This window comes from Bufo bufo, chromosome 3, assembly GCF_905171765.1.
Source record: "Bufo bufo chromosome 3, aBufBuf1.1, whole genome shotgun sequence".
NCBI lineage: Eukaryota > Metazoa > Chordata > Amphibia > Anura > Bufonidae > Bufo > Bufo bufo.
The window spans coordinates 284,409,639-284,428,615 of NC_053391.1; the positions used below are offsets into that span (position 1 = coordinate 284,409,639).

Consider the following 18,977-nt stretch of genomic DNA (forward strand, 5'->3'; position numbering starts at 1 on the left):
TATGTGAGGTTTTGAGGTGTTTTCTGTGTTTTGGGAAAAATGTGTGGTTAAGTTAGCCTAGTTATGCTTGGTAATTGTATTACAGACAGAGCCCAATGTGTTTTGGTAATTGTATTTTGTTGATTGCGTCAAAGACAATGCCATTGTGTTTGTTAATTGCGTCTCAGACAATGCCAGTGTGTTTGTTGAATAGGGTTAGTTTCGTGTTTAAACTGTACAGGATTGGCTGCTATGTCATGTCCTCAGTATGTCATGTGTATATAAGTCAATGCTGTGTGTTCAATAAAGAGTTTCTGTTTTACATTCAACATAGAGCCTCGTCTCATGTGTGTGGGGATTGCTATACGTGTATACTCCCCTGGCTATTACTTCTTGCTCTTGTACGAGCTGTTCCTGTTCCTGGTTCCTGTGGTGGTATCGGTGTCGAGTGGAGTGCTTGGAGTCCTCGGGAGGCACTGGGAGCCTCCATCAACGGACGTACCCGGTCGGGGTGTCAGGAGATCCTTTACAATTATTATTATTAATATTATAATGTCCCCCTCTGTTGTATTATAGTAATAATTTTGCCCCCCTTCAGCCCCTCCAGCATACAGTCCCATGTAAGATACAACCTTCCCCCTGACTTCAGCCCCTCCCGCATACAGTCCAATGTAAGACACATCACTCTCCTGCCTTCAGCCCCTCCAGCATACAGTCTCATGTAAAATACATCACTCCCCGCCTTCAACTCCTCCAACATACAGTCCCATGTAAATAATATCACACTCCCTCTCTTTGCCGTCTGCCTTCAGTCTCTCCAGCATACAGTCCCATGTAAGATACATCACACCCCTGCCTTCCAGCCCTTCTTGCAAACAGTCCCATATAAAATGCATCACTAGTGCTGCCTTCAGCCCCTCCAGCATACAATCCTGTGTAAAATGCATCACTCCCCCTGCCTTCAGCCCCTCCAGCATTCAGTCCCATGTAAGATACATCACTCTCCTGCCTTCAGCTCCTCCAGCATATAGTCCCAAATAAGATACAACTCCCCCCTGCCTTCAGCCCCTCCAGCATACAATCTCATGTAAGACACATCACTTCCCTGCCTTAGCCCCTCCAGCATACAGTCCCATGTAAAATATATTACTCCCCGCCTTCAGCCCCTCCAACATACAGTCCCATGTAAAATACAAAACTCTCCCTGCCTTCAGCCCCTCCAGCCCATGTAAATAATATCACCCTCCCTCTCTTCGCCACTGGCCTTCAGCCCCTCCAGTATACAGTCCCATAAGATACATCACTCCCCCTGCCTTCCAGCCCTTCTTGCAAACAGTCCCATGTAAAATTCACCACTCTTCCTGCCTTCAGCCCTTCCAGCATACAGTCCCATGTAAACTAAAATCACCCCCCTGCCTTCAGCCCCTCCAGCATACAGTCCCATGTAAATAATATCACCCCCACTACCTTCTCTTCAGACCCCTCTAACATACAGTCTCCAGTACAAGGATTATTCCTCCTCCCTTCAGTCCTTATTCTCCTCGACACACTGACCTGCAGCCTCTGCTCCTCTCTCCAACAACGTGCTCTCTAGAATTTCCTGCAAATATTGAGACCCCACCCCCTGGATGATGGGACTCCGCCTCTTCCCCCAACATCATACCTCCATTCTAGTCACTACGGTTGCTCTACTGCTTCAAAGGCTTCAGGCCACTAGCCTGAAGTCTATGAGGAAGAACGGAGGGGACGGGAGCCATAGTACTTGCTGCTTGGTGTCCCCTGCAATTTTGCGCCCAGGGCACAGCCCCCCCAACGCTTGCTACGCCACTGGCCTATTGGATTTTAAAGGCACTGTTTCTGCCCCTTGGACTTTTTACTAAAACAGACCCACTCGACTCATGGACTAAGATCAGTGTAAAGGAAAGAACACCAAGGGAAAACCTGACTTGCATTTGTGATTAGATGTTAACACACTGTACACAAGGGAAGCTTTGTTTCAGAATCTGTGTGAAAGAGGAAGCAACTGAGATTGCAAGTCTGCACAAGGAAAACAAATGTCTGGAGCATAAAGAAAAGCCTGAAACGGAGGTCGTGAGCCTAAGCTGGACAACTGTTTTACTGGAGATAACATTGCCGTGTGTGCTTTCACCCTCTCCGAGGGAACAGCTTGTTTTACTAACTGAACAGAACAAGAGGAAAATGAAATATGACGTAAGCGAGAAGCACTGAAGCACCTGAGGATGCCACTTGGTGCTGAAGGAATTACGTGCAATTCCACTCTACCTGCTGAAATACTCATCCATCCACCATCATCTTTGGAGGAATGTCTTTCCATTAAGGCCTATTTCTTTTAGAAGATAAGATTTTTCACACAGAATGTGTGCCCACACTGGTAAACAAGATGGCACTGAGAAAAAGCAAGCTGCATCTGGCACATCAACCTGCAGAGGAACCAGAAAAAAATCTGTACAATCCAGCACTAGATGGAGATCCACACGAAATAGCAAATCTGGCACAAGCAATCTCCAGAGCTCCCCAAAATCCAATAGCTCTGATAATGATACACCTGGTTATGATAATGCTGCTACTGCCACTACAAATACTTCCTCATCCGAACACCCAGGAAAGCAAACTTCGAAACAACGGAAACAAGCTCCTAAAAAGGGATCTCAAACTAGAAAAAGACTCCGCTCAGCAACACGATCTCAAGAGGATACTAAAGAAGATTCGGAAAGTGAGCAAGAGAAGAAATGTAAAATGTCAGAAGATGACTTGTCAGAAACTGAACAGTGTAAAATGAATCGGCCTCCCAACCATAGCAATGAAAAAGAAAACAGTCATGCAGATATGTCCTCTCCTCTTGAACACTCTGAAGAGAAACATTTGCTGGATTCCTCACCTGCAAACAATGTGCAGTCTGTCGATGAGGATAGTTCGGCTAGTCCTGGTTTGCATATAAAGCATCAGTTTGATACTGAACACTCATCCCCTTCACCAAGCTTTAAAAACGGTCAGACTGAATTGGAGGACAGTCAAACTGATTTCTTAAGATCTGTAAATGAGCCAAGTTATGTGGAATCAGCTGAAAGTCAGGTGGAAATAAAAGGAAAACTTTCTTGTAAATCTGAGAATCTAAATGCTTCACATGGTAAAAGTTCCTTTTCTTCTCCAGGGTCAGCAGAGCACATCATTTCTGATCATACAGACTTGCCACCTTTGTCATGTAATGAAGTAGAGCAGGTCAATATCGAGGAATCTGCATGTTCGCCGCCTTCTTGCACAGAATTTAAATCTCCTAGAGAACATTTGCAGGACTTACTATCACCTGAAGAGATTACTGTTAATGCAGAAAACCATTTGCACACTAGTCTAAAGGCAAATGAAAGACATTTTGAAAACAGTGAGTCAAGCTCCACACAGTCTACACATCCACTTGACTAAGCAACACAGTATGATGTGGACAATACCCCAACCTTTCCCGATGTATCAAAAGAACAAAGTATCGGCCGGCGCTTGGCGGAGATGGCCGATTGAGCTCCTTGCTCTCTCCAACCGCGCATGAAAAGCGACTAAAAACCTGCAAATTGCGCCGGACTTCATTGTTTGGACATCACTATGCCAGCCAAGATGCCCAAGAGGAGGAAATATGCAGCGGGCCCGAAGAAAATATCGGACTTTTATGGCTCCCACCACCCAGAGCCGGCGCGGCATGGCGTGCACTCACCTGCCTCATCCCTTATGTCCGAACCAGCACCGCAGCTAGAGGACATGGAGACTCTGTCGTCGGCAAGGAGACGCAGCGGATCGGCACCCCGAGCTCTCTGCTCTCCGATGAACACCCGCAGAAGCCCTTCCTGTGACCCGGGAGGTGAGTGCTCCACACGTGGCGGCGGCCATCTTACCAGCCATAGTAGACTGCATTCACCAGCTCTGCACACAGGGCTAGAACAGGGAGGACCTTCTGAAAAGTCCCCTTTTGCTACTCGGGCAGCATCACCTACATGTATATTTGAAGACATGCCTGCCCCAGAACAGGCAGTCACAGAAATCTCACTTAAGGCTATGTTGCAAGCATTTAAGTTCTCTCTACACTCATCAATGAGGGACATTGTGCAACCAGTAAAAGTGGCTATCACTGAGGTGGAGGTCAGAGTGGATCATGTAGAGACCAAAATGGGGGAGCTGGTCTCCTCACACAATGAACTTATTCTGGAAACTGAGGTCCAAATGCTGCAAACAAAGATGGCCGACTTGGAGGACAGATCACGCCGCAACAATGTGAAGCTGAGGGGAGTCCCGGAATCAGTTCTACCTGCTGACCTTTTGACATATTTGCAATCCCTTATTAAGCTTCTTCTGCCCCAATCATCCCCTGAGGACCTCATTATAGACAGAATACATAGAATCGCTAAACCGAAATTCCTGGCAGACTCGGTGCCAAGAGATGTGCTTGCACGAGTGCATTTTTTCCACGTCAAGGAGCGCCTGCTCCAAGCAGCTAAGAAGCGGGTCCCACTACCTGACCCTTACGGCAACATCACGCTATACTCTGACCTCTCAGCAGCAACCCTGCGCCAACGTAGAGAGTTCCTGCCAATCACTACTGCTTTGAAAGAAAATAATATCTTATATAGATGGGGATTCCCTACCAGACTTATCGTCAAACATCATAATGACCTACTGGTGGTTAAAAACCTTGCTGAGGGTTCTGCTCTGCTTCAGAGGCTACAGATAAAGTCATCCACCGAGTTAAGGAAGAGCTCTCCTCCTCTACATATTGCTCAGGAGTGGCGTCGCGTTCCAGACTGATGGAGTCCCTGACGTAGTGCTTCAAACATCTCCTTTGGCTATGCGCTGGAGAGAATATGTTCTGAGTTCAAGTAGAACTTTCCCCTAGTTCCACTGGATGGAAATTGAGGAACTGGACTCAAACCATCCCTGTTACCAGAAGAGTTGTGTTCGGGCCCTGTTCCAGCAGGGCAAAATCTCATCCCAAATGCGATATCTCACTGACAAAATGCTTTCGCTGTGTGCGTTTTGTGCTTGCTTTGTTTTGTTTATTTTGTTTTTTCTTGTTCTCCTAGTTTGCTGGAAGCCGGTGATGATTATTGTGAGCTTTGAAAACTGTTGGGAAATGGTGGTCGTGGGAGTGGATCCTCTGGGAGTCCTTTGGTACTATATTACCTTTATACGTAAATATGGTAATACACATAACGTCCTTAAATGTGAATGGGCTTAACAGTCCGTATAAACGGAAACAAATGTGGGGGGAAGCAGTGACCCATAAAAGTGACGTCTTCTGTGCAGTAGAAACGCACGTCCTCTTGAAAGACGCGCATCGTATTAAACACCGGGGCTTCCCGGAGGTATTCCAGTCTCACTACACCACTAAATCTAGAGGGGTCCTAATTGCCATAAGAAACACTGTGCAGTTTCAGTTAATAGACCACTGCAGCGACCCTCTAGGTAGATATGTGATACTAGTATGTTCCATTAATAGTATTACTTACACCATAGTTGCAGTATATGCTCCTAACAGACATCAGATTTGTTTTTGTAAAAAGGTAATGTCTCATATAACTAAGGTAAAACAAGGTACGCTTTTGCTAGTAGGTGATTTCAACTGCATTATGCACTCACAGCTTGACACGACTACTCCATCTAGATACACAGCCACTAACTCACTGAGAAATGTAATATGGCAAGAAGGCCTCTATGATGTCTGGCGATTGTTACACGATTCAGAAAGAGATTACTCCTTTTATTCGACACCCCATAACAGCTATTCCAGAATTGACATTATATTTGCAGATAGAAATGCCCTTCTTTGTACCTCCAGGGCATCTATGGGCACCATAACATGGTCGGACCATGCCCCGGTTACTATTACCTTGGAGGAAACGTTCCGGAACATGCCACCTTTGGTGTGGAGATGTAATTCCTATCTTTTACACAACCAGACATATAAACAAAATATAGAAAGAGATATCAAAATGTACTTTGAGCTAAACCAGAATTCGGTTGATAACCAGTTCTGCCTCTGGAATGTGCATAAGGCGGTCATTAGAGGATCTTTCATGAAACTGAATCATATAGCAAAAAAAAAAAAGACCCAAAAACTGCAATCTCTGACCCACAATATCCAACAGCTTGAATCCCAAAATAAAGCCCATCAAACACAACCCCTTCAATCGCAATTGGCAGCCTTACGATTACAACTCAGGGATCATTTACTCGCAGACTATAATAAGCACCTATTTTACACCAAGGCGCGCTACTATTCGCAGAATAACAAAGCTGGGAAATTGCTCGCTACTAGACTTAAACATCAAAAGTTAAAGTCCCGAATCCCTTACCTTATAGATCAGCACACCAAGACTAAAATCTCGCACCCGACCAAAATTGCAGAACAGTTTAGGCGATATTATAAGTCTTTATATAATTTGAAATCAGACCCGCTAACCGTTCAACCCTATCCATCTGACATTCAAACTTTCTTGGAGAAAGTCCAACTTCCGTCCCTTACGGGAGCGCAACTAGATGCTTTAAATGAGGCTATTTCATTGACAGAGGTAAATGTAGCTATACGCACCTTGCCAACAGGCAAGTCGCCAGGCCCGGATGGTCTTACAGGGGAATACTATAAGGCATTCCAGCATTTGCTGGCACCTCACCTTCAAACATTGTATCAGCTAGCAATGAACCATGGCTCATTCCCGCAGGAAAATCAGGAAGCCCTTATAGTTACATTGCCCAAACCAGGTAAAGATCCTGATAACCCCCAAAACTTTAGACCGATATCCCTACTTAATATGGATCTGAAAATTTATGCTAAAATTCTAGCCAATAGAATAGCCCCTATGCTATTGGACCTAATACATGGAGATCAGGTAGGCTTCGTTAAGTCCAGACAGGCCTTTGATAAGACTAGAAGAGTCCTGAATCTCTTGCATTATGCTACGTCTTCTAAAATACCATTGCTGCTGGTATCTCTGGACGCTGAGAAGGCGTTCGACCGCATTGGTTGGTCGTATGCCTTCTCGGTCTCGGATTCAAAGATAGAATATTACAGGCTATTAAAGCCTTATATACTGCACCGTTGGCTAGGGTGCTAACTAATGGAACTTTATCGGATAGGTTCAATATCACAAATGGGACTCACCAGGGGTGCCCGCTTTCACCCCTGATCTTTGTTTTCTGTATTGAGCCGATGGCGCCCTTGTTAAGGAAAGACCCGAAGGTGAAAGGAATAACTATAAACCACCGTGAACATATTGTCTCCTTATACGCTGATGACGTCATTTTGAATTTATCAGACCCTGAAACTTCATTAGCTAATTCCTTGAAGTGGATCTATCGGTTTGGGCAAATCTCGCTGTACAAACTCAATACTACAAAATCGCAAGCCCTGTCTATAGGCCTCTCACCTTCTTTAATAGAACGTCTCAAACATCAATTTCCTTTAGATTGGCAATCTGAAAGCATTAGTTACCTTGGAATGCAAATCTCGCCTCTACTCAGTCGATTATACAAAGATAACTACCTTCCCGAGTTGTCTAACCTTAGGGAGGAGATGACCCGACTATCTAATTATGAAATTTACTGGACAGGGAGGGTAGCGGCGTTTAAGATGTTGTTACTACCAAAACTATTGTATTTATTTTGCACGGTGCCTATAAAAATTCCAAATAGATTTTTTATGGATCTTCAACACCACATATCCAAATTCATATGGGCAGGCCGGAAGCCCAGGGTAGCATACTCCCTGTTAACTAAACATAAACTATGCAGAGGCTTGGGAGTTCCTCATATTAAAGCATATTACATTGCAACGCAAGTTGATATAGTGGCAAAATGGAGAAGGGAAGAAACCACAAACTGGTTACATATAGAGAATAGTCTAGCTTCCCCTACAACGCTAAATGCCCTCACGTTTGGGAACATAGACAAATCTCCATCATTGGCACGTCTTTCTCTGTTAACCCTGAACACGCTGAGCTGTTGGAGTGAGTTCCTACACAGGGTATTTGGAGAAGTCCGATTCTCCTGGGACAATGTACCACTACAATATCTAAATATACATATTTGCGATCTGAACATATCCAATTGGCTCGGTAGTGGTATCTCGTATGTGTCTCAGTTTTATGATGCAGACACTCTGCACACCTTTGAATACCTATCGAACAAATATTCCATACCTAACACCGACATTTTTAAATATCTGCGCATACGACATTTTCTCACCACATGTCATAGGTATACCTCTTAGCAGTACACAAGTCTCGTCTATTCTTAAGCTCAAATCTAAGACTATGAGACACGCTTATGGCCTAATTGATTCCCAATTTACCTTTCATAAGACACAACCATTTGAACACTGGGAAACGGACCTAGACTGCATTTTTTAACCTAAAAAGTGGACATCTGCTCTTCAATTGGTTCACTTGGCTTGTAAATGCAGCACACACTATAAAGCAGCTATGAAAACCTTTCTAAGGTGGTATATGACACCTGACAGACTTCACAGGTTATATAAGACTTCTACCCTATGCTGGAGGGATTGCAGCCGACGAGGCTCCCTATTACATATTTTGTGGGCTTGTCCGAAACTCAAGAACTATTGGGAGGAGGTCTTTCGGGTTCTATCTTCCATTGTGGGGATAAGAATTCTTAACCAGGCACATGTGGCGCTATTATACCTAAATCTAGAAACATTGCCTTTGAGCAGTAGAATTCTGGCTTGTAAAATCTTGGTGACTGCCAAATTAGTAGTCACCAGACATTGGAAAGAGCCAATGGCGGAGGTAATCTCCACGATCAACACCACCTGGCAATACGAAGGAGCGCTATCTCCTTCCATCTTGTCAACCAAATATTTTAGATCTGTATGGCACCTGTGGTCGGACAGTATGTTTAGCTCACTAAACTAACACGATCCCACAATTGTTGTCTTATCTGGTCCTTGTTAGATGGGACTTTTGAACATGAAGCTCCCAGTTATGAAAATGGTCTTAACCCTCATCGGTTTACTTTGTTGTTGTCGTTTAGGAACTTCTCTACATTATTATAATAATGTATTATCTTTGCACCAATGTAATATGTAATCTGACTAACACAATCCAATGCCAAGGTCTTTATGCTTCCTGCATGGGAGCTGAGCTTTCGGTGATGTCGGCTCGATCCCACCTCAGTGATCGTAGACACCAATAATGGATTCCAGGTTGGCAGCATCCAGGCGGATGCCCTGGAGTTCACCCACGAATTAATAGCGAAGTGCTCCCGTATTGTATAAGTGCCTAATTGTTGGTGTATAAGATTAAAATTTTGTTATTCGGCGGCTGCATCCACTAATCTGTTAAATTTTCTTGAAAACTAATAAAAAACTATTGAAATTTAAAAAAAAAACAAAGTATCCAGAAACCCCCAAACATCCAACAACTTGAGCCTGGTGATTCTTTAAAAACAATGCACAGTCAAAACGAGCACGAAAAACCTTCGGATGTGAACTTGCAGTCAGCAGAACAGGAAGAGCGCATTGGAGAGCAAGATGTTAAAACAAGTGTGACTTCTAAGGTAGACGATCAAGACACTGCTGGTTGTTCTCTTAATAGAGTAGAGCTTACAGAACAATCTTTGGCATTATCAAAAAATTTCCGTGCTGAGGAGTTATCTCATATTAGAGAAATTCAAGTCAATAGCTTAGGAAATGTTGAATTAAAAAATCCTGTTTTGACTGATGGTAAAATACATGATACAGAAAAAAAAAATGATTAAAAAAATGACCTTCAGAAGGCTTTCTGTGAAGATAACATTGAGCCAGTAGCAATGGAGTGTGATTCAGCATGTAGTGAAAATAATGATTGAGAAGTTGAGCAATCGGTGAGCATTACTGAACCTACAAAAAAAATCAATCAGATACCTTGGTTACAAGCAAGGTACCTCAATCTCCTCCAAAGCAGTCATTGCCTCCTTGTGATACACCCAAAAAAGAATCGCAAACAAGGTCTAAAGTTAGAGACAGAGAAAGAGGTGATACTTAGATGAGGGGAGATGGCAGAGGGAGGGGGGATCGGGGATGGGGTGATGCCAGAGGAAGATGAGACCGAGGTAGAGGAAGAGGTGATTTCCGGGGAAGGGGAGAGGGTCGAGGCAGGGGGGACAGAGGCAGAGGAGGGAATCGAGGCAGAGGTTCCCATTGGGAGGATAGCTACTATAGGTCTGGGGATTCATGGAACAGAAATGTAAACATGGACTGGAACTCCCCTAGAAGTCATGGTGGACGTTAACGAGGAGGTTTTACAGGTAGTTTTAATTATGGAGACCAAAATGAGAATAATTGTAGACAGCCCTACTCAGGAAATTCTAATACTTGAGGGCAGGAGTCTTCAAGGTTTCCAGAAAGTAAAAATAAACCTAAATATGAGGATTCGTTTGACCCCTCCCACTGATCGATCTGGGTGGTCTTCTGCATCAAGTTGGGCTGTGAGAAACTCTTCCTGCTGATGTGCAAAATTACTACTCAAAAAGAAACTCTACAGGCAGTCAAAGAGGTGTATGACTTAAACAAGAGGAGCCTCAAGAGCAAGATCAAGTAAGTAAACATCAAGCAAGCCAACAAAATGAAAGTATGCTAGTCCCTGTAAATGTGGTGCAGACTCAAATGAATTTTGTACCACAGCCAATTGCTGCACCTCCTCAACCAATGAATGTGTTTCCCTATCCTATGAGTGTCCATCCTCCTCCTCCTGCCCCCCATGGTGGACATCCAACACAATCCATTTAATCTCCCCCCCCCGCCACTTCCTATTCATCTCCACCCAGCACTACCTCTGGTTCAGGTGTCTGCACCATCTAGTGTACCTCAGGGATTACCTCCACCACCACCTCCTCCATCCCAGCACATCAGTTACATTGCTCCACAGCAAGACTGAAAACCACTGCAGGGTAATCCTGGTGCTACTTACGCAAATAATAATGTAAATGCGCCACTCTTGCCTGCTCCAGCAGCAGTCTATGGAACAGTTGGGGTCGTACAGGCACCACATTCTGGCAGTGTGGCAACATCCACTTACAGCAGAAATTCCCATACTTTTGTTAATCCTGCACCTCGAAAGGAAAGTGTAATAGTGGAAGCCAGTGCATATAGCTCAAAAAAGGAAAAGAAAATTAAAATTCAAGAGAAAGCAGCGCAAGAAGTTAAAGTGGCTATAAGACAATACTATCAAAATAAAGATATCACTAAGGATGAATATAAAGACAAAGTTAAGAAAGCTGTGGACAAGGTTTGTCATAGTAAAAGTGGAGAAGTAGATTTGGCAAAAGTGGCAAATCTGGTAAAAGCATATGTGGATAAATATAAACACTCCTGCAAAAAGGGGACTCATGACAAACTGTGAAGCGCAGGACCTCACTCGAATGACAACAGTAGACTAAGGACTGTGACAGTATATGTCCAAGTGCAGTTTCAGTGTTCACAGAAATGGTTACAACTGTGATTGGAACTGGGTTTTGAAAAATTTTTCAACATGGAAACCTTTGATTTAGAGTCCTGCTTTACCCCTTCATGAAGTCTTGGCTCATGTTTGGGGGATGGGATAACTACACTCTTGGGGATTGCTATATCACAATACTCCTGTGAGTATAAGCTCTTGTAAGAGCTTGTTCCTGGTTCCTGCTCTCTGGATTTAGGAAAGGTTCACCCACTGGAAGCTGAAGCCCGGTCTTGGGTCCAGCGTGGGTGGAGGAATGACGAGACCCCAATCAAGCTGCGGCGGTTCGTGGGGTCTGTGGTGGTTATGGTGTCCGGTGGAGTGCTTGGAGCACTCAGGAAGTGCTAGGAGAATCCGTCAGCGGAAGGTGACCAGTCAGGGTGCCAGACGTTCCGTTACACCATCCCTCTGCCGAAGGCTGACAATTCGACTGTCACTACGTAAGCAAGTGAGCATGCATCAGGCCATTTGTGCAAGTGACTCGGAGGGACTCCCAGCCTCCAACTCGAAAGGACTCCAAGCCTCCATCTCCACTGAATACTGCCACGGTGTGTCTGGGTCCTCTGCCTCTTCTTCCTCATTGCCCTGTAGCTCCTCTGGCTGCTCCTGCTCCTCCTCTCCTGTCACCTGTGTACAACAAATACCCATTTCGCTACACATTGCTTGTGCTCCAATTTCCTCCTCCTCCTACAGTTCAGCCCCCACAGGGCTCATGTAGCCATGAGATCTAGGTGCCACGTCTCCAGTCCCCTGACCAGCCAGATTTACCAGCATCTGTTCCAGGACATGAAGCAGATGGAAACGTTGCATATCAGCCTATGTTGGGGGATGCCATTCTGCCTGTGGCTGAAGTGCATGCAAAGTTTCCTGGCCATTTTTAGGATGTCTTGCAGATGGGTGAAAGACTTCAGGAACCGCTTGACAACCAGATTGAACACGTGTGCCACGCAGGGCACATGGCTCAGCCCTCCTTGACGCAGCGCCGACTCCATGTTCTTCCCGTTGTCGGTCACGATGATTCTGATTTTGAGTTGCCATGGAGAAAGCCTGGATTCGATTTCTTGATGAAGGACACGGAGCAGTTCCTCCCCTGTGTGATGTTCGTCCAGGCAAAAAAGGTGCAGAACAGCGTGACACCGCCGTGCCCTGCACATGTGGTATGCTGGAGGAGCGTTGTGAATTGTCCCTGCAGTGGAGGCTGATGACACGTTGGATGATGAGGAGGCAGAGACGGACATTGTTGCAGGACCAATGGGGTGAGAACATGGAGGCGGAAGCAGCATCACCTGGCCAAGTTGCTGGTGTGGCTGTCCAGGAACCACATTCACTCAGTGGTCCGTAAAGGACCTGTATTGTCCATGGCCGTGGTTATAGCTCCACACATCGTCACTGCTGTGCACTTTGGCAGGCACCGACAGGCTCAAGGACTGGCCCGCCTTCTGTTCTACATGTGTGTGCAGGGCTAGTACTGCCTTTTTGGCAAAGAAATGACGGCTTGGGACTCTTCACCTCGGCTTGGCACAAGCTACCAGTTCTCTGAAAGGTGCACAGTCCACCACTTGTAAAGGGAGGGACTGCAGCACCAGCAATTTGGACAGTAGTACATTCAGCTTCTGCACCATTGGATGAGTGCGTGCATACTTCGGCAGCTTTGATTCACTCATCTCTAGTTAGAAGGCTAACTAATGTTTAAGAAAATTTCCAAAAACCACTTTTTAAGGACCTGTTCAGGTCTGAAGTCACTTTGTGGGGCTTACATAGTAGAAACCCCCCATAAATAGCCACATTGTAGAAACTACACCCCTCAAGTTACTCAAAACTGATTTTACTAACTTTGTTAACCCTTTGGCTGGGTTCACACGGGCGTTGCGGGAAAATGTGCGGGTGCGTTGCGGGAACACCCACGATTTTTCCGCTTGGGATCGGTGTTCTGTAGATTGTATTATTTCCCCTTATAACATAGTTATAAGGGAAAATAATAGCATTCTGAATACAGAATGCATAGTAAACTAGCGCTGGAGGGGTTAAAAAAAAATAATAAAAAATAATTTAACTCACCTTAGTCCACTTGATCGCATAGCCCAGCATCTCCTTCCGTCTCCTTTGCTGAACAGGACCTGTGGTGAGCATTAATTACAGCTAAAGGACCTGTGGTGACGTCACTCCGGTCATCACATGATCCATCACCATCGTAAAAAATCATGTGATGGATCATGTGATGACCAGAGTGGCGTCACCAAAGGTCCTTTACCTGTAATTAATGCTCACCACAGGTCCTGTTCAGCAAAGGAGACAGAAGGAGATGCCGGGCTACGCGATTAAGGGGACTAAGGTGAGTTAAATTATTTTATTTATTTTTTAACCCCTCCAGCGCTAGTTTACTATGCATTCTGTATTCAGAATGCTATTATTTTCCCTTATAACCATCCCGATCGTCTCCTAGCAACCGTGCGTGAAAATTGCACTGCATCCACACTTGCTTGCGGATGCTTGCGATTTTCATGCAACCCCATTCACTTCTATGGGGCCTGCATTGCGTGAAAAACGCAGAATATAGAGCATGCTGCGATTTTCACGCAACGCACATGTGATGCGTGAAAATCACCGCTCATCTGAACAGCCCCATTGAAATGAACGGGTCGGGATTCAGTGCGGGTGCAATACGTTCACCTACCGCATTGCACCCGCGCGGAAATCTCGCCCGTGTGAACGCAGCCTTTAGGTGTTCCACAAGAATTAAAGGAAAATGGAGATGAAATTTCTCATTTTTTGCACATTTTCTATTTTAATCCATTTTTTTTCTTTTAAATCAAGGGTTACCAGCAGAACAAAACTCAAAATTTATTAGCCTGATTCTGCGGTTTACAAAAACACCCCACATGTGGTCGTAAACTGATGTACGGGCACACGGCAGGGTGCAGAACAAAAGGAGCGCCATATGGTTTTTGGAAGGCAGATTTTGCTGGACTGGTTTTTACATGCCATGTCCCATTTGAAGCCTACCTGATGCACCTTTACAGTAGAAACTCCCAAAAAGTGACCACATTTTGGAAACTAGGGGATAAGGTGCCAGTTTTATTGGTAATATTTTGGGGTTAATATGATTTTTAATTGCTCTATATTACATTTTTTTCGAGGCAAGCTAACAAAAAAATGGCTGTTTTAAGACCGTTTTTATTTTTTGTTTTTTACTACGTTCAACTGACAGGGTAGATCATATGCTATTTTTATAGAGCAGGTTGTTACGGATGCAATGATATCTAATGTCTACTTTCTTTGTTTGTTTGTTTCAGTTTTACATAATAAAGCATTTTTAAAAAAATATATGTTTTGGTGTCTCCATATTCTGAACGCCATATTTATTTTATTTTTCTGCCGAATGTCTTGTGCAGGGGCTCGTTTTTTTTGAAGGAAGAGTTGATGTTTTTATTGGTACCATTTTTGGGTACATATGATTTTGTGACCAAAAAATTGGTTGTTTTGGCACAGTTTTATTTAAATATTTCTACAGTGTTCACCTGAGGGGTTAGGTCATGTGACATTTTTATAGAGCAGATTGTTACAGACGTGGCAATACATAATATGTACGGTATACTTTTTCTTATTTATTTAAGTTTTATATAATAGCATTTTTTAAACCCCAAAAAATGTTTTAGTGTGTCCAAAGCCTGAGACCGATGGCTTTTTTATTTTTTGACCGATTGTCTTAGGTAGGGTCTCATACGCCTTTTTTGATCGCTTGGTGTTGCACTTTATTTGATGTTAGGTGACATAAAATGGTTTTGAGCGATTTTCTTATGTAGGGGCTCATTTTTTTGCGGGATGAGGTGAGTTTTATTGGTACCATTTTGTGGGACATACGCCTTTTTGATCACTTGGTGTTGCACTTTTTGTGATGTAAGGTGTGTTTTTTTTTATGGTGTTTATCGGACGTGTTGGATCATGTGATATATTTATAGAGCTAGTCGTAATGGACGCGGTGATATCTAACGTGTGGTTTTTTTTTTCCCTTTTTTTTATTTTTTTTATTATAAAATCAGGGGAAAGGGTCGTTTTTTTTCTTTTTTTTTTATGTGAAACTTTATTCTTTTTATTAAAAACACTTTTTTTGCTTTTTTTTAAAACTTTATTTCTGTCCCACTCTGGGACTTCAACTTTTGAGGGTCTGATCCCCTTTGCAATGCATTACAATACATTGTAATTGTAGATGAGCGAATGGAATCAGACGAAGTGGAATTCGATCTGAATTTCAGGAAAAATTTAATTTGAAACTAATGCGAATTTCCTTGCGCTTCATGGTAACGAATCGCAATTTTTCCTAAAATGGCGGCTACACATGTGGGGACATGGGGCAAGGAACTCTGGGAAGGCGGGCTTACCCATAATGACATGCATGCAGCCAATCAGCAGCCAGATAGCCCTGTGATGTCACAGCCCTATAAATACGGTGGCCATCTTAGAGTCAGATATTTTCAGGCGTTCTGAGTGCAGGGACAGACGTGAGAAGGCGCTCAGCACAGCAATTGGAAAAACCTCTTAGTGAATTTTTTTTTTTTAAATGATTTATAAGTGCAGGGAAAGGATAGGGAGGAATCATTTCACAGCATCTTAGTTCAGGGAGATACGTCAGAAGGCACTAGGGACAGTGCTAGAAAAGCGATTTACAAGTGCAGAGAAAGATAATTTGGGGATTCAAATAGCTATTATACAGCTCTGTCATTCCAGCAATTTGTTCTTATAGTGCAAGTGATATGTTGAAAAGCCTTTAGTGGTTTATACTGTATCTTTTCAAACAAGAAAAATATATTCTCAGTTCACGTTGGTGGCTATATGTATTAAAGCGTACAGAAAGAAAAAAATATACACACTTCACTGGTGCACTTATTTGTGGCAAAAGCGTTTAGTGGCCTAAATTCATTATAGAAATAAAAAAATATACGCACTTAACTGGGGCATTTATTTCTGCTTAAAGCATTTACTGGCCTATTTCAGTACAAAAAGAATAATATTCTCAGTTCACGTTGGTGTTGAAAGCATGGCTGGGAGTCAGCAGGGTGGCAACAGTGGGAGGTCGTGAGCCAAACGTGCCTGGGGTAGACCACCTGCTTTGCAGCAGCCTTCCTGCCCAGGAAGTAGTGGTGCAGGAGTTCACGGAAGTAGCGGTGGTAGCAGTCAGTAAGTGTGGCGGTTATATGTCTTATTTTGTATTTCAGTAAAAAAAGAAAAATATATTCTCAGTTCACTTCGGCGGTTATTTGTGTTGAAAGCGTTTAGTGAGCAGCGGTTCATTTCTGAGACGTCCGTATAGTGCTGGGGGGAATCCGAAGACCCTCTCCATTCCATGCTCCGTTATATGCGGTAAAATCTTTTGTGACTTATTTCGGTGGAAAAACAAATCTTGTTCAGCGCTGTAGTAATATGCAGTAAAATCTTTTGTGATGTATTTCAGCGGTAAAACAAATTGTTATCAGTGTTCAGCGCTGAAGTTATATGTGGTAAAATATTTTGTGGCGTATATCGGTGGAAAAACAAATTTTATTCAGCGTTCATCGCTGCAGTTATATGCGGTAAAATCTTTTGTGACTTTTACAGCATATTTGTGTCAAAAGGGTTTAGTGCCCTATTTCATTATAGAAAGAAAAAATATATACACGCTTCACTGGTGCAGTTATTTGTGGCAAAAGCATTTAGTGGTCTATTTCAGTACAGAAAGAAAAAAATATACCCACTTTACTGGTGCATTTATTTCTGCTAAAAGCGTTAACTGGCCTATTTCAGTACAAAAAAAATATATATTCTCAATTCACTTCTGCAGTTATATGTCTTGAAAGCGTTTACTGGCCTATTTCAGTACAAAAAGAAAAATATATTCTCAGTTCACGTCGGCGGTTATGTGTTAAAAGCGTACAGAAAGAAAAAAAATATCCGCACTTCACTGGTGCACTTATTTGTGGCAAAAGGGTTTAGTGGCCTATTTCATTATAGAAAGAAAAAATATATATGCACTTCACTGGTGCACTTATTTGTGGCAAAAGCGTTTAGTGGCCTATTTTACTACATAAAGAAAATAATATACGCACTTCACTGGTGCATTTATTTCTTTTTAAAGCATTTACTGGCCTATTTCAGTACAAAAAGAAAAATATTCTCAGTTCAGTTGAAAGCGTTTAGTGAGCAGCGGTTCATTTCTGAGACGTCCGTATAGTGCTGGGGGGAATCCGAAGACCCTCATCATCTCCATGCTCCATTATACAGTGAGTGCAGAATTATTAGGCAAGTTGTATTTTTGAGGATTAATTTTATTATTGAACAACAACCATGTTCTCAATGAACCCAAAAAACTCATTAATATCAAAGCTGAATATTTTTGGAAGTAGTTTTTAGTTTGTTTTTAGTTTTAGCTACTTTAGGGGGATATCTGTGTGTGCAGGTGACTATTACTGTGCATAATTATTAGGCAACTTAACAAAAAACAAATATATACCCATTTCAATTATTTATTTTTACCAGTGAAACCAATATAACATCTCAACATTCACAAATATACATTTCTGACATTCAAAAACAAAACAAAAACAAATCAGTGACCAATATAGCCACCTTTCTTTGCAAGGACACTCAAAAGCCTGCCATCCATGGATTCTGTCAGTGTTTTGATCTGTTCACCATCAACATTGCGTGCAGCAGCAACCACAGCCTCCCAGACACTGTTCAGAGAGGTGTACTGTTTTCCCTTCTTGTAAATCTCACATTTGATGATGGACCACAGGTTCTCAATGGGGTTCAGATCAGGTGAACAAGGAGGCCATGTCATTAGATTTTCTTCTTTTATACCCTTTCTTGCCAGCCACGCTGTGGAGTACTTGGACGCGTGTGATGGAGCATTGTCCTGCATGAAAATCATGTTTTTCTTGAAGGATGAAGACTTCTTCCTGTACCACTGCTTGAAGAAGGTGTCTTCCAGAAACTGGCAGTAGGACTGGGAGTTGAGCTTGACTCCATCCTCAACCCGAAAAGGCCCCACAAGCTCATTTTTGATGATACCAGCCCAAACCTGTACTCCACCTCCACCTTGCTGGCGTCTGAGTCGGACTGGAGCTCTCTGCCCTTTACCAATCCAGCCACGGGCCCAGCCACAGGTCCATCAAGACTCACTCTCATTTCATCAGTCCATAAAACCTTAGAAAAATCAGTCTTGAGATATTTCTTGGCCCAGTCTTGACGTTTCAGCTTGTGTGTCTTGTTCAGTGGTGGTCGTCTTTCAGCCTTTCTTACCTTGGCCATGTCTCTGAGTATTGCACACCTTGTGCTTCTGGGCACTCCAGTGATGTTGCAGCTCTGAAATATGGCCAAACTGGTGGCAAGTGGCATCTTGGCAGCTGCACGCTTGACTTTTCTCAGTTCATGGGCAGTTATTTTGCGCCTTGGTTTTTCCACAGGCTTCTTGCGACCCTGTTGACTATTTTGAATGAAACGCTTGATTGTTCGATGATCACGCTTCAGAAGCTT

At 43.3% G+C, this 18,977-nt stretch overlaps 1 protein-coding gene and 1 pseudogene across 1 annotated transcript in view; both read left to right on the top strand.

Moving 5' to 3' along the window:
• TNNI1 (troponin I1, slow skeletal type) overlaps positions 1 to 18,977 on the top strand; it is a 320,788-nt gene that overhangs the window by 294,859 nt on the left and 6,952 nt on the right. The gene's annotated exons all lie outside the window — the stretch shown is intronic.
• Positions 10,080 to 11,483, top strand: LOC120993748 (annotated as a pseudogene).